The sequence below is a fragment of the Ammospiza caudacuta genome, chromosome 5 (assembly GCF_027887145.1).
Source record: "Ammospiza caudacuta isolate bAmmCau1 chromosome 5, bAmmCau1.pri, whole genome shotgun sequence".
Lineage (NCBI taxonomy): Eukaryota > Metazoa > Chordata > Aves > Passeriformes > Passerellidae > Ammospiza > Ammospiza caudacuta.
This window is the reverse complement of record NC_080597.1, coordinates 12,061,715-12,072,967: the sequence shown is the minus strand read 5'-3', so window position 1 is coordinate 12,072,967 and position 11,253 is coordinate 12,061,715.

Genomic DNA, 11,253 nt, shown 5'->3' with positions numbered 1-11,253 from the left:
TTCAGTTCCAATGTCTTCATATTGTAGTTTCTTTTCCTTCTTTCTAGTTTTATTTGGGGAGTAAAAATATGCTGGCAAGATTAATATCACAGCATTAAAATCTTATTTCCAAAAGAAGCTGGAGTTTATTGCTAAAGTTGGCCTATCCTTTATTTGAGTCAGTTTGAAAATTCAGTTTAATGCAGGCAGGTTCATACAAAGTTCTTTCAGTGTATTTACTGATCAAAATCCAAAGTTCTTATCATATCAAAAGGCATTTAAACAACAGATGACTCATTTTCCTTTTCTTTACTCTGACCCTTTCCACTGCAAATTTTCCTATAATTTATTTATTTCCAGATTATTGCTGGCCAGGCTAGAACTGTACATATTCTATGTGTGTCTAAAGTGTGTCTAAACTCTCACATTTCTTAACTCAAAATCCTTGAATTCATAACCTTGGCGTTCTCTTCTTGAAGTTCTCTTAATTAAAGCTGCAAGCTTTAATTTATATTGTGTGTCAGTGGTTTGAGGGCTTTTGTGCCAGGTATACTCATTTCCAGGGAAAGAATCCTCATTTCACATAGTAATACTCATTTCCAGATGGTTGCCAGTGATGGTAACTATCTTATATGATTGGACATAGAGATTTCAGGTCCTCTCCCCCACGAAAGATTCACAGAAAAGTCTTTTCAGAGGGAGAAGCACAATCCACTCAGTGTGGTAATTCTTCTGTTGCTTTTCCTTCAGGAGATGGCGTCTGCATGGCTGATAAACACCAACACAAGTGCCCAGCCAGCCATTCCTCACAGTCCCTGTCACCCTGCTGCTCCCTTTGATGCTTCTCATCCTTGTTGCTCTTCTGTCGTATTTTCAGGGACTCCCAATGAAGGGAGAAAGGAATGATGAATCTGACTCCTTAGAAGGCTAATTTATTATTTTATCATCTATATTACATTAAAGAATACTAAACTATAACTATACTAAGCTATACTAAAGAGAAAGGATCCAGACAGAAGGCTGGAAAGATACTAGTGAAAAACTTGTGACTCTCTCCAGAGTCCAACACAGCTTGGCACTGATTGGTCATTAAGTCAAAACAATTCACAGCAGAATCCAATCAAACAATGACCAGTTAGTAAACACATTCCAAAGCAGCAAAACACAGGAGAAGCAAATGAGATAATTATTGTTTTCATTTTTCTCTGAGGCTTCTCAACTTCCCAGGAGAAAATCCTGGGCAAAGAGATTTTTCAGAAAATATGACAGTGACACTCTTCCTCCAACAAAATAAAGCCACTGAAATCATCCTGACCTCCTGGTTTGATACAGACCTTCAAAGATGGAAATGTCACATGCAAGCTAGGCAATATTCTTTTGAACTGCACTGTAGACACAAAGAAAAAATTATTGAACATCTTGTAAGAACTTGCTTTCCTGGGAAGCAAAAGGGGTAAAATCTGACAAAAGATAGCTGGTAACAACTCCCAGGGAAGAAATCTCATTTTTCAAAAAGATCCAAGAGAGTGGGGAAAATCACTCAGGCATTGTGCAGCAGCACAGGAACAACAAAGAGCAGTAGAGCAGAAGGTCCTGGGGGGTATCTGTGTATAAAACACTACTATCCCAGAATTGAAACATTTGTGTGATGGTTTAGCCTGTTTCTTCTTAAATGTGCTTGACAATAATGCAGTAATTCCTCTGTTTCCAAGACAGGACTCTGAGCAACTAGAATGAGGTGAAGATGTCCCAGTTCATTGCAGGGGGTTGGACTAGGCGGTCTTTAAAGCTCCTTTCCAACACAAATTATTTAATGATTTTTTTTTCAGGATTCATTCAATTATCTTAAAATGGGGTCTTCCATATTTTCCATCAATATCCCACAAAAGGTAGTACCTTCCAATCTTGAAAGACATCATTGACTTAGCTTAATTTAGGTTGCCTCTGGCACAGCACAGGTGATTTCTGTGAACTGAAGCCTCTTGGACAGAAGAATGCCCAAAATGATACTTTCATTTTTTTCTCTATAGGAGATTTTTGAACTCTTAATGATTATCACATCTCAGATGCATCTCATATAGGCTAAATTTAAAGCTAAAAGCTCTCCTGATGATCACAGTTAAAGTTCACACATTTCAATAGATCGTTTTCTTGGACATGCAAGAGGTGTCTTAATTTCAGCCATGACTTATCTCTGTTATTTCAATGTAAATGTTAAAAAAACAAAAAAACAAAGATGACTTTTTTGCTCAAAATAAGTCTTTCCACCTTCAGTGGCCTCTAGGTTGCACACAGTCATTATTTTATAGCCATCATACTTTATCCTTGTTTCTCCTAAAATGTTGTGCTTGTGCAAATATCCCTTTCTAGAGCTGTGAGGGGCTGGATGGGTTATAATATCCTTGAGTGGAATTATCTTTTTTAACTTACATGACATTTCAAAAGGCCACTATATTCTATCTATTTTTCAGGCCATGGTGTATCAACAGGTTTTAAACTTGCAATTCCCTATGGACATATCACTTTGGTCCCAACAGAGAGAATATCCCACAATGTGGGATAATAGCCCACAAATCTTCTCTTTCTGCAGAATATAATATGATGGGTATGAAACATGCAGACTCATTAGTACTTTATGAATCCCCATTTTGGTTTATAGTGTGATAAATTCAACCCACCCTTCCTTCTCTCTTACATAAAATAACTTTCTTAAAACTTTTACTGGCCTGTGTGACCAAAGAGAAATTGTAATTTTTCTTTATTATTTGTCTCAGTAAAAAGTTTAGAAGTATCAATTAGAAAATAAATCATCCAGATTTTTAATGAGACATTTTATGATATCCCAACATATTCTGCTTTCAGAAAGTTGTTTTACATTTTCAGATTTATGTTTATTACAATAATTTAGCATATTTATTGTCTCATTACTATGCTTATTGTAACATGTAACTTGCCTATATTTCCAATCTTTTATTATTTCCCATTAAAAAGACACTAACAATACAGAGACACAATTCAAAGTTCATTAAAGTTTGGAGCAGATTGATTCAACCCCAAGTCCAAATACTTTCTTGCTATTATTACTCAATTCATGAAGGCTCTATTCTCAGTGTGAATAAATCTAACACCATTTCCCATCTCTTTTTATTATTCTTTCTTCATCATTTCCTACTTATTTCCTCTTGATGAAAACAGAAAATGTGGCTCTTTCCCCATCTCTGTGCTGGAAGCAGATTTCACCTTGCTCAAGGTAAGCCACAGTCCTTAGCCCCTTCTTTCCTCCTGCCTGAAACATTTCCTGAAAAGTCTGCACGTAAAGAAACCAAAGAGTTCAGTGACTCTCACAGAACTTAATTGCAATGTTTTCATGAGACTTTGAAGTCAAATAGTATAGAAGCACATTTTCTTATAACTCCTTCAAAATTGTCATTAGCTATATTCCAAGTGACCTTTTACTAAGTTTGAAAAAGGAAAATAACACTCTGAGCAATTGTAACTTTAATTGCAATTTTATTCAAAGATTAAATCTCTGTGCTGTTTAATTTCTTTCTCAGTAGGCTACAAGATTACATAATTTCTGAAAAGGAATAACACTGTGTAGGAAAAGTGGCTGACAAGTGCAGTCACACTCATCTTCTATGTACAGTAACGAAGAAACAATATCAGTAATTAAAAATCAGCTTTTGGAGAATACAGAGAAGAGCTTATGTTTGACAAATGTAGCTAAGTTTCAGCAAAACAGCCCATGTTGATACACAGCCTCTCTATTTTTCTTAATTACTTTTATTTCACACTGAAGTCCATAATATATAGTTATCCTTTATAAGATGGAATACAAATACGAAATTTGTCTTTTTGAATACTTCTCCTTCTGGAGGAGATAAAAACAGGGATAGAAGGCTCTTAACTACCTGAACAGCATTATTGCCATTTGATGATTAATACAAGAGAAATGGCTCAAAGAACCATTAAATTCATACTTAGAACAAAGAAATCACCAGCAGAAGGGTCAAATCCTGGACTGGATCTCAGGAATCAAGACCTGTATGGCTTTAGGCAAAGTGAAGGAGGAGATCTCCTGGGGTTTTCTATTGTCTCCATTTTCCAGCTGGCAAACTTGGATTTGTCATGCAGCTTTTTGCTGCCCCATCTTGTAGCCTGACTTACTGAGGTTATTTCTTAAAAGGTAGATTCAGTGTGAACTGGACACAGGCTGTGCCATGGACAAATCCCAGCTCATACAAGGATGCAAGGCTCACTTCTTTTCCTTTTTTTCACCTTTTTTCACTCGCCCTTGTCACACTTTGCTTTCAGAGGAAAGAAGCGTGGCTACATGAAGCCAAACATTATATAGTGCAGCCATGTTATTTTATTTATATGGCCAAATCCCATTTTCCTTTTATTTTATATGGCCAAATTCCCATGAATATGATGGCAGAAGCCCAAGGCATTTTTGTCCCCCCCTTCTATTGCAGACAGCATGAAAAGATACAATGAGCTCTGTACTGATACAGCTTGGGAAATAAGTTGATTAAAAAAGGGTCAAACATCTACTCTGGTTTGGATGAAACATGCATTCCTTGGTCCCACATACAATCACTGAATGCACAGATCTATGCTCTCCATGTTGTAAGTCATTTGTTCTTGGATTTTCTGTCCGTGTGGAATTCCAACTGATTAAAACCTCGACATCCCTAGAAAACAATTTGCAGTCCTATTTCATAGCTATGAGTAGACAAGAAATCCAGAGTTTCTTCCTCTCCAGTGAACTGCCCTGGACAGAGGAATGAGAGCATTAGTCTGTGCATTCCTCTGTGTGCTCATACACAAAAAATGAAGAGCCACATCACCCGTTACTAATAGACTGCCAAACCTCAGAGCAGAGCACAGCCCAGCACTGAGCAGGGGCTCAAAGACCTCAGAGCAGCTTTCACAATGGGAAAGGAGAGGAAACTGAGGAAAAAAAAAAAACAATCCTTGAAAGCTGATACAGCACAAAGAGATCTATATTAACAGTATTCAATTTTCTTGATTTGAGGTATTGCCAAGATGTTGTTTCAGAGCTGTGGAATACAGCAGAGAAGACAGAGCCTTTCTTCAGCCATGTCCCTGTGATGGAGAAAGGGGGAGCTAAATTACTCAGTCCAGGAGGGAATAAACAAACTGTTACTGATGGATCCCAGTAGTGAGAGGAAAGCTAATGGAAAGTATCTCATGCATGTTTTCCAACTGACTGCAATTCCTACAGACACAAATTTTCATCTTCTTTTCCACTTAAAATGCATAAAATTGGATGTATGCATTTTACGTGTATGTTTGCCTATATATATTTGATGAAACAACTTAATTCCCTGTCCGTACTGTGGAGTTTTTTTATTTTATCATCTTGCAAGAGAGCAATGTCTGTCTCATCTGGGCCACTGCACTCTGAGTTACACTGAACTCTTTAGAGAGAGGGAGAAAGGAGAAAAAGGCATAAAGCAGTGACAGGACAGACCCCAAGAGAAGTGAGGGGCAGCCTGCAGGAGAGAACAAACCTGTGCAGTTTGAGTCACTTGCCAGCTACTGCCAGAAGATTTGGTGCTGCTCCTTCACCTGCCAATCTCACAGAAAACCAACCCAAAAAAACAGAAATTTCTTGTTTTGCAGTAGCTACTGCAAGGCAAACCTGGAACCTCACCCTGTGACCAATCTGCTGCGACACCCACCACAAAGGAAAGAACAAGAGCATCTATTGAAAGTGCAAAAAAAGAAGTGAGACCTATCAGTTTGGCAGCAAACTATGTGAAAGTTGGCATTGCACAGCACCCTGAGACAGGCACCTCCTTAGCAAAGCAGAGGAGGCTGCAGGAGTTTCTGCAATGTCCTCTTGGTGGGCAAGGGGAAACAAACAGACCTGCAAGGATCAGAGTGGTCAGGAAGGAGATTTATTATAGTTCATCCATTTTAACTGTAAAAAGTCCTAAAACAACTGGGATGCCCAAATTGATTGATTTGCATTTTAAATGAAATAGTGATTTAGCAACTGAAGGCCTTTGGTGTTCTTTCCTTGTTAAAAAAGCAGAGTTTGGGGATGGAATTCCCACCTTTCTGTGCACATGATTCCAGGTCTAGTGGGGAAAACTTTCAGCAGGGCTTTCAGAGAGGCTGGAAAGGAACCTGTCAGATCTAGACAAAAAAGAAATGTCCTTGTCTGCTTAGACTGCTTTTGGGTTGAATATTCCAGTTTAAACTGCCTGTTGAGATAAGGGCTTTTTGCAGCTGCAGGAAATAAATTAGTATCAATGGCATGTCTAGGGATCTATTAATTTTCATCAATGCAAAAAAAAAAAAAAAAAAAAAAAAAAACACTTTAACAAGATCAGCCAGACTGGATTCAGATTGTGGAGGGACTGACAGATTCATTTTAAAAAAAATCTCAAGTGTGTTGCCAAAACCAAATTAAACAGATTCAGTGGAGGCCAAGATAATATCCATCCATGCTGTATCTGCATTACTGATAGTGACTTCACATCAGGGATGCATTTGGAAGCATTCTTCAGAATTTCAGGAAGCAATTTATCCCATTCTCCCATTTGGAATGATTGCCTGGAGTTGCCAAAGGGGAGTGAAATACAGTGTCTGCTGGCACAGGGAAGGAAATTCCTAGTTACAGTCTTCATGAATCTAAAAATGAATCAGGATACTACAGAGAGCACAATGGGTCTGCACATATTTTTTATAATTTACCTAAAAGATTCCACAAACTGGCAAAAAAAAACAGCAGCATCCAGATCTCCTGCAAATATGACAATGATAGCTGACTTCAGGAGAAGCAACACAAAGCAAGGAACTGGCACAGAGAACTTCCATTGTCCACATTGAACACCTGGATCAACAGACGGCAGGTGCTGTGGTATACAGATAGGTACACCTGAATTTATTATGCAACAAGGGAGGCATGAGAGTGTTTGGGGATATTGATCAAGCCACAGCTAGAGAGTGTTTGTAAGAACCCCCCCAAGGATTAATCTCATTTTGCAGATGGCTGGAAGGCCCTAGGTGTCAAACTCTCTGTTTGGGTGATGCTGTCAAGTTTGGTTCATGAACACAAGTGAAACATTTTGCAGACTTTGGAACAAAGCAAGCAATTTAAATTTGGGTTTCATCCATTGCTTGCTCTCTACAGGTTAGAAATATGTTTCTAACAAATATTTTGGTTTGCTCCTTTAGACCTTCACAATTTTAAACTGCGTTTACACACTTCACCTTCATCATTAAAGCTGATGTGTTTTCTAAAGCCCTATGGACACCTTGAATGACCACCAAAATTACAGCAGTGGTTTGATGTTGAACTGCAAATCTCAAATCTCCTACAGATGTGTCAGGAAAAATATTTTAAAGCAATCTCAAAGCAAAGTCTACACATTAGCACTAATCCAGGTCAAGATCAGGACAGTAAACCACAGGGACAAACTAAGAAAAAATCCCTTTCAGAGAGTCTGCCAGGACTGCAAATACCATCATAATAGTAGAATTTAATTATTCCTATGTACATTTAAATGTCACTCTGGTATTTTTAGACACTCTGCAGGAATGTTTCATGGATAAGCTAGTCAGGCAGCTCAAGGGGGAGCATCTGGTTTTGTATCCCTTCCCAGTGGCATTTTTGGCTCGTGTCACAATGTTACTATCAAGGACTATCTCTGTAATAACCACTAAAATGTGTTTATATTCAACATACTTCAAGGAATGTGAAGGTCAAAAAAAAAAATCCTCTGTACTAGTGTTTGGCTTCAAAATGACAGTTTAGAAGCAGCCAAAAACGCTAACTGAACATCAAGGAATTATTAGGCGCAGAACAGAAAGAAAAGAGGAAAAGAAAGGAAATAATGACTATATTACTGTGTAAGTCCAAGGTGTCTCAGCACCTTAAATGCTGTGTGCAGTTCTGGCATCCCATCTTAAAAATTGTAGAGTTGAGCAAGAAAAATGAAGGCTGATAAAGGTGACTTACAATCTGAAACAATTTGCATAGAAAGGGAGATGAAAAGGTGAGAGGACTTTTCAGCCTGGAAAACCAATTTCAGAGGAACATAACAGTGAAGTGTATAATCAGTAGAACAGACAAAGAAACTCTAATTCCTTTTTTTTTTTTTTTTTTTTTTGTCATAATACCAAAAATAGATTACATCAAATGAAATCATCATCCAGCATTTTGGAACAACACAAAAGGGAATGTGCCTCCCCATACCCTGTCATTAAGCTGTGTAACCTATTACAGAGGGGCAACAGTCATGCAAAAAGGCATCATTCAAACAAATGGGGGAAAATCATTAAAGAAAATTAAACACAAAGGTAATGCCTCTGGCTGGAGGCATGAGAGCTGCACACTGCTGTAAGCTGCAGAAGGATACTCAGGGAGTGCTGTTCCACCTTTGTGCTGGTTTTATACCGGATATCATCCATTGCTGGCCACCAAGACAGCAGGGTAGGTTACCTTAGGGTAGCCATGGCTCTTGTGGACTCCCTAAACCCTGCTGGAAATGCCTAGGATATTAACTTTTTCCTTGTATCATACCCGCCACTCATTGCGCTAACAGCAAAACGTAAATAGAGCTACAAACCTTAAAAGTTTAGGAAACCAGGCAGTTTTTTACTGCAAACTTGCTTGCATTTATTTTGAGCCAGGATCAGGTTGGACTGTGCTTTTCCTGACATCACTCACAAAAAATGTGCCCATAAAATGTGGATCAACCCGATTGATCCAAAAATACCCATCCCCAAAAAACCTCCCTAAACTGTTGGGAAGTCACTGTGTCATGGAGCAGCTCCTGACAGCAGTCCTTGCTGGCCAGGTGGACCTGCTGGGCTTACACACAGATTGTTATAAACTCATCTGATTGCTTATAAACTCATCTGATTGCTTATAAACTCTTCTGGCAGCTGGAGTCTCACTGAGGTTTTCCCTCCCCAAGAACAGAGGCCAGCCAGTTTTGTGCCTGCTTTGCGCAGTCGGGAGTTCCACAATGAACAGGCATGTACACTTCGTTTTCCTTCCAGCTTCATCTCCTGTAAATTTTAGTGCATTCTGTCCTTCTCTCATGGTGACTGGGGAGGATGGATGCATTACCTGGTATTATGCAGATAGAGTGTCTGTTATAATAAATCTTTCATGTGTGCATCCTCAGGTTGTGGATCAACAGAATGATACAGAAATAGTTTCCCATCACACATGAAATATATTAAAAGCAGATTAGGAAGATATCTGCGTTGTTTTAGATACAGTTAATCCTGTTTTGCAGCAGCAGATGAGTAGATATACTCCTCAAGCCCCCTTAGCACGTATTTCTACAACTTTGCTAAATATAATCGGAAAATAAATTAGGATATTTTAATGAAAATACGAATTTTCATTTTGCCTGAAGGACAGCTGTCGACAGTTCCTTTTTTTTTTTTTAATGTAGTTTTATCTCAAAGTTTTATCATCTTTTTGATGGAGGAAATATGACCAATGGAAACTCTTTTACTAACACTAAGGAAAAAAAAGTGTTTTAAAATGTTACTCTAATACTTTCCTCAATAACCCCATCTCATACATTTCAAAATTAGGAGCCAAAAAATAAGAGATGGTTTTCAGTCTCTGGGATACCATATTTCTTAAGGAAAAAACGTTTAATTTCTCCATCCCTGTGTTATATATAAAGATGAGACACCAGCCATTTGGATGGTTCTGTTTCCTTGTAGCACAGGGTGAAGCCAAAAAACTCTCACACATGCAGCACCCAATGATAGAGGACCTTGATAAAACTCAGAGCCTCTAGGTGCTACTGCATGCAATAACAGCTCAAATAAACACAAATAAACCCAAATGTCCTCACTTTCAGAATATTTATACCTCCACTTACATATACAGCACATTCTTTCACCAAAATGTTCATGCCTGGCAAAGCATCCACACCTGAGACAACAGAATAAGAGTGCTACCCAAAGCAGAGATTGCAGCTTCCTGGCATTAGCCCCACTCCATTCCTTTCATTCCAAGCCCTGCAGACAGTCACACTGCACTGCTGGTCTTTGTGGCGCAGGATCTGATAGCACCATCTGAATGTGTCTTCCCACATCTTTCCTGGCTGTCTTCCCAGCTCCCAGATGACTCAAGGACTGACAGATGCCGGGCATAACCTTCGTTCCAAAAACTGCTTATGTGCATCTCTGAGGCTGGAAAAGGAGAAAGAAGAAGAAAACACACTCTTTTAAAGTATTACACTTGATTGTTAAAGTGAGAGTCTAAAAATGATAGGATGAAACAGGGCTCAGGGATTTGGAAAGGAAATAAATGAGGACCAGAGAACAAGACTTAGGCACAGGCAATTGCCTGAGTCAGCAGGACAACAGTCCAACATATGGACAGGGCCATGCTGTTACTTTATTGATGCTTAAATGCAGCATTACCAGCTTTGCCCGTATTTCCCTGCTGCTCAGTTTTGTCTGCTTTGCCAGCAAGACTTGAGCCTGCTGAGATAAACTGGGCAAGAAGAGCACAGCCAGGGGAAAGTTATCCACAAGATATTGACTGGCTGGGACAGAAGGGGCTTTGCACCTTCCCCAGAATTTGCTGAGCACCCCACTGTGATCGTGCTCACAGGGGTCTCAGGATGAGGGAAGAGACGAGGATCTGACTCCATGTTTCAGAAGGCTTGATTTTATGATATATATTATATTAAAGCTATACTAAAAGAACAGAAGAAAGGATTTAATCTGAAGGCTAGCTAAGAATAGAATTGGAAGGAATGATAGCAAAGGTTTGTGTCTTGGACTCTCTGTCTGAGCCAGCTGACTGTGATTGACCATTCATTAGAAACAACCGCATGAGACCAATCACAGATGCACCTGTTGCATTCCACAGCAGCAGAAAATCAATGTTTACATTTTGTTCCTGAGGCTACTCATCTTCTCAGGAGGAAAAATCCTAAGGAAAGGATTTTTCATAAAAGATGTCTGCGACACCCCACCTCCAGATCACAGCGTGGTCCTGCCACACACAAAGGATCAGCTGGGAGACAGAAAATTTACATTAATGCTGTCTCCTCCATTCTTAATCTCTGCAAAATATCTTCCCAATGGGGCTGTGCAGCCAGACTGTCCCCTAGCCACAGTGCAGAGAAGCCTGCTATCAAGTAAAACATTCCCCAAGATCAGTCTGGGGAAGCTCCACAGTGATTACTCATAGCCAAGCATGTTAAAAACTTTGTCTCAGCTCCCTCTGTTCCTGCTGCCTCCTTCACTGTGACA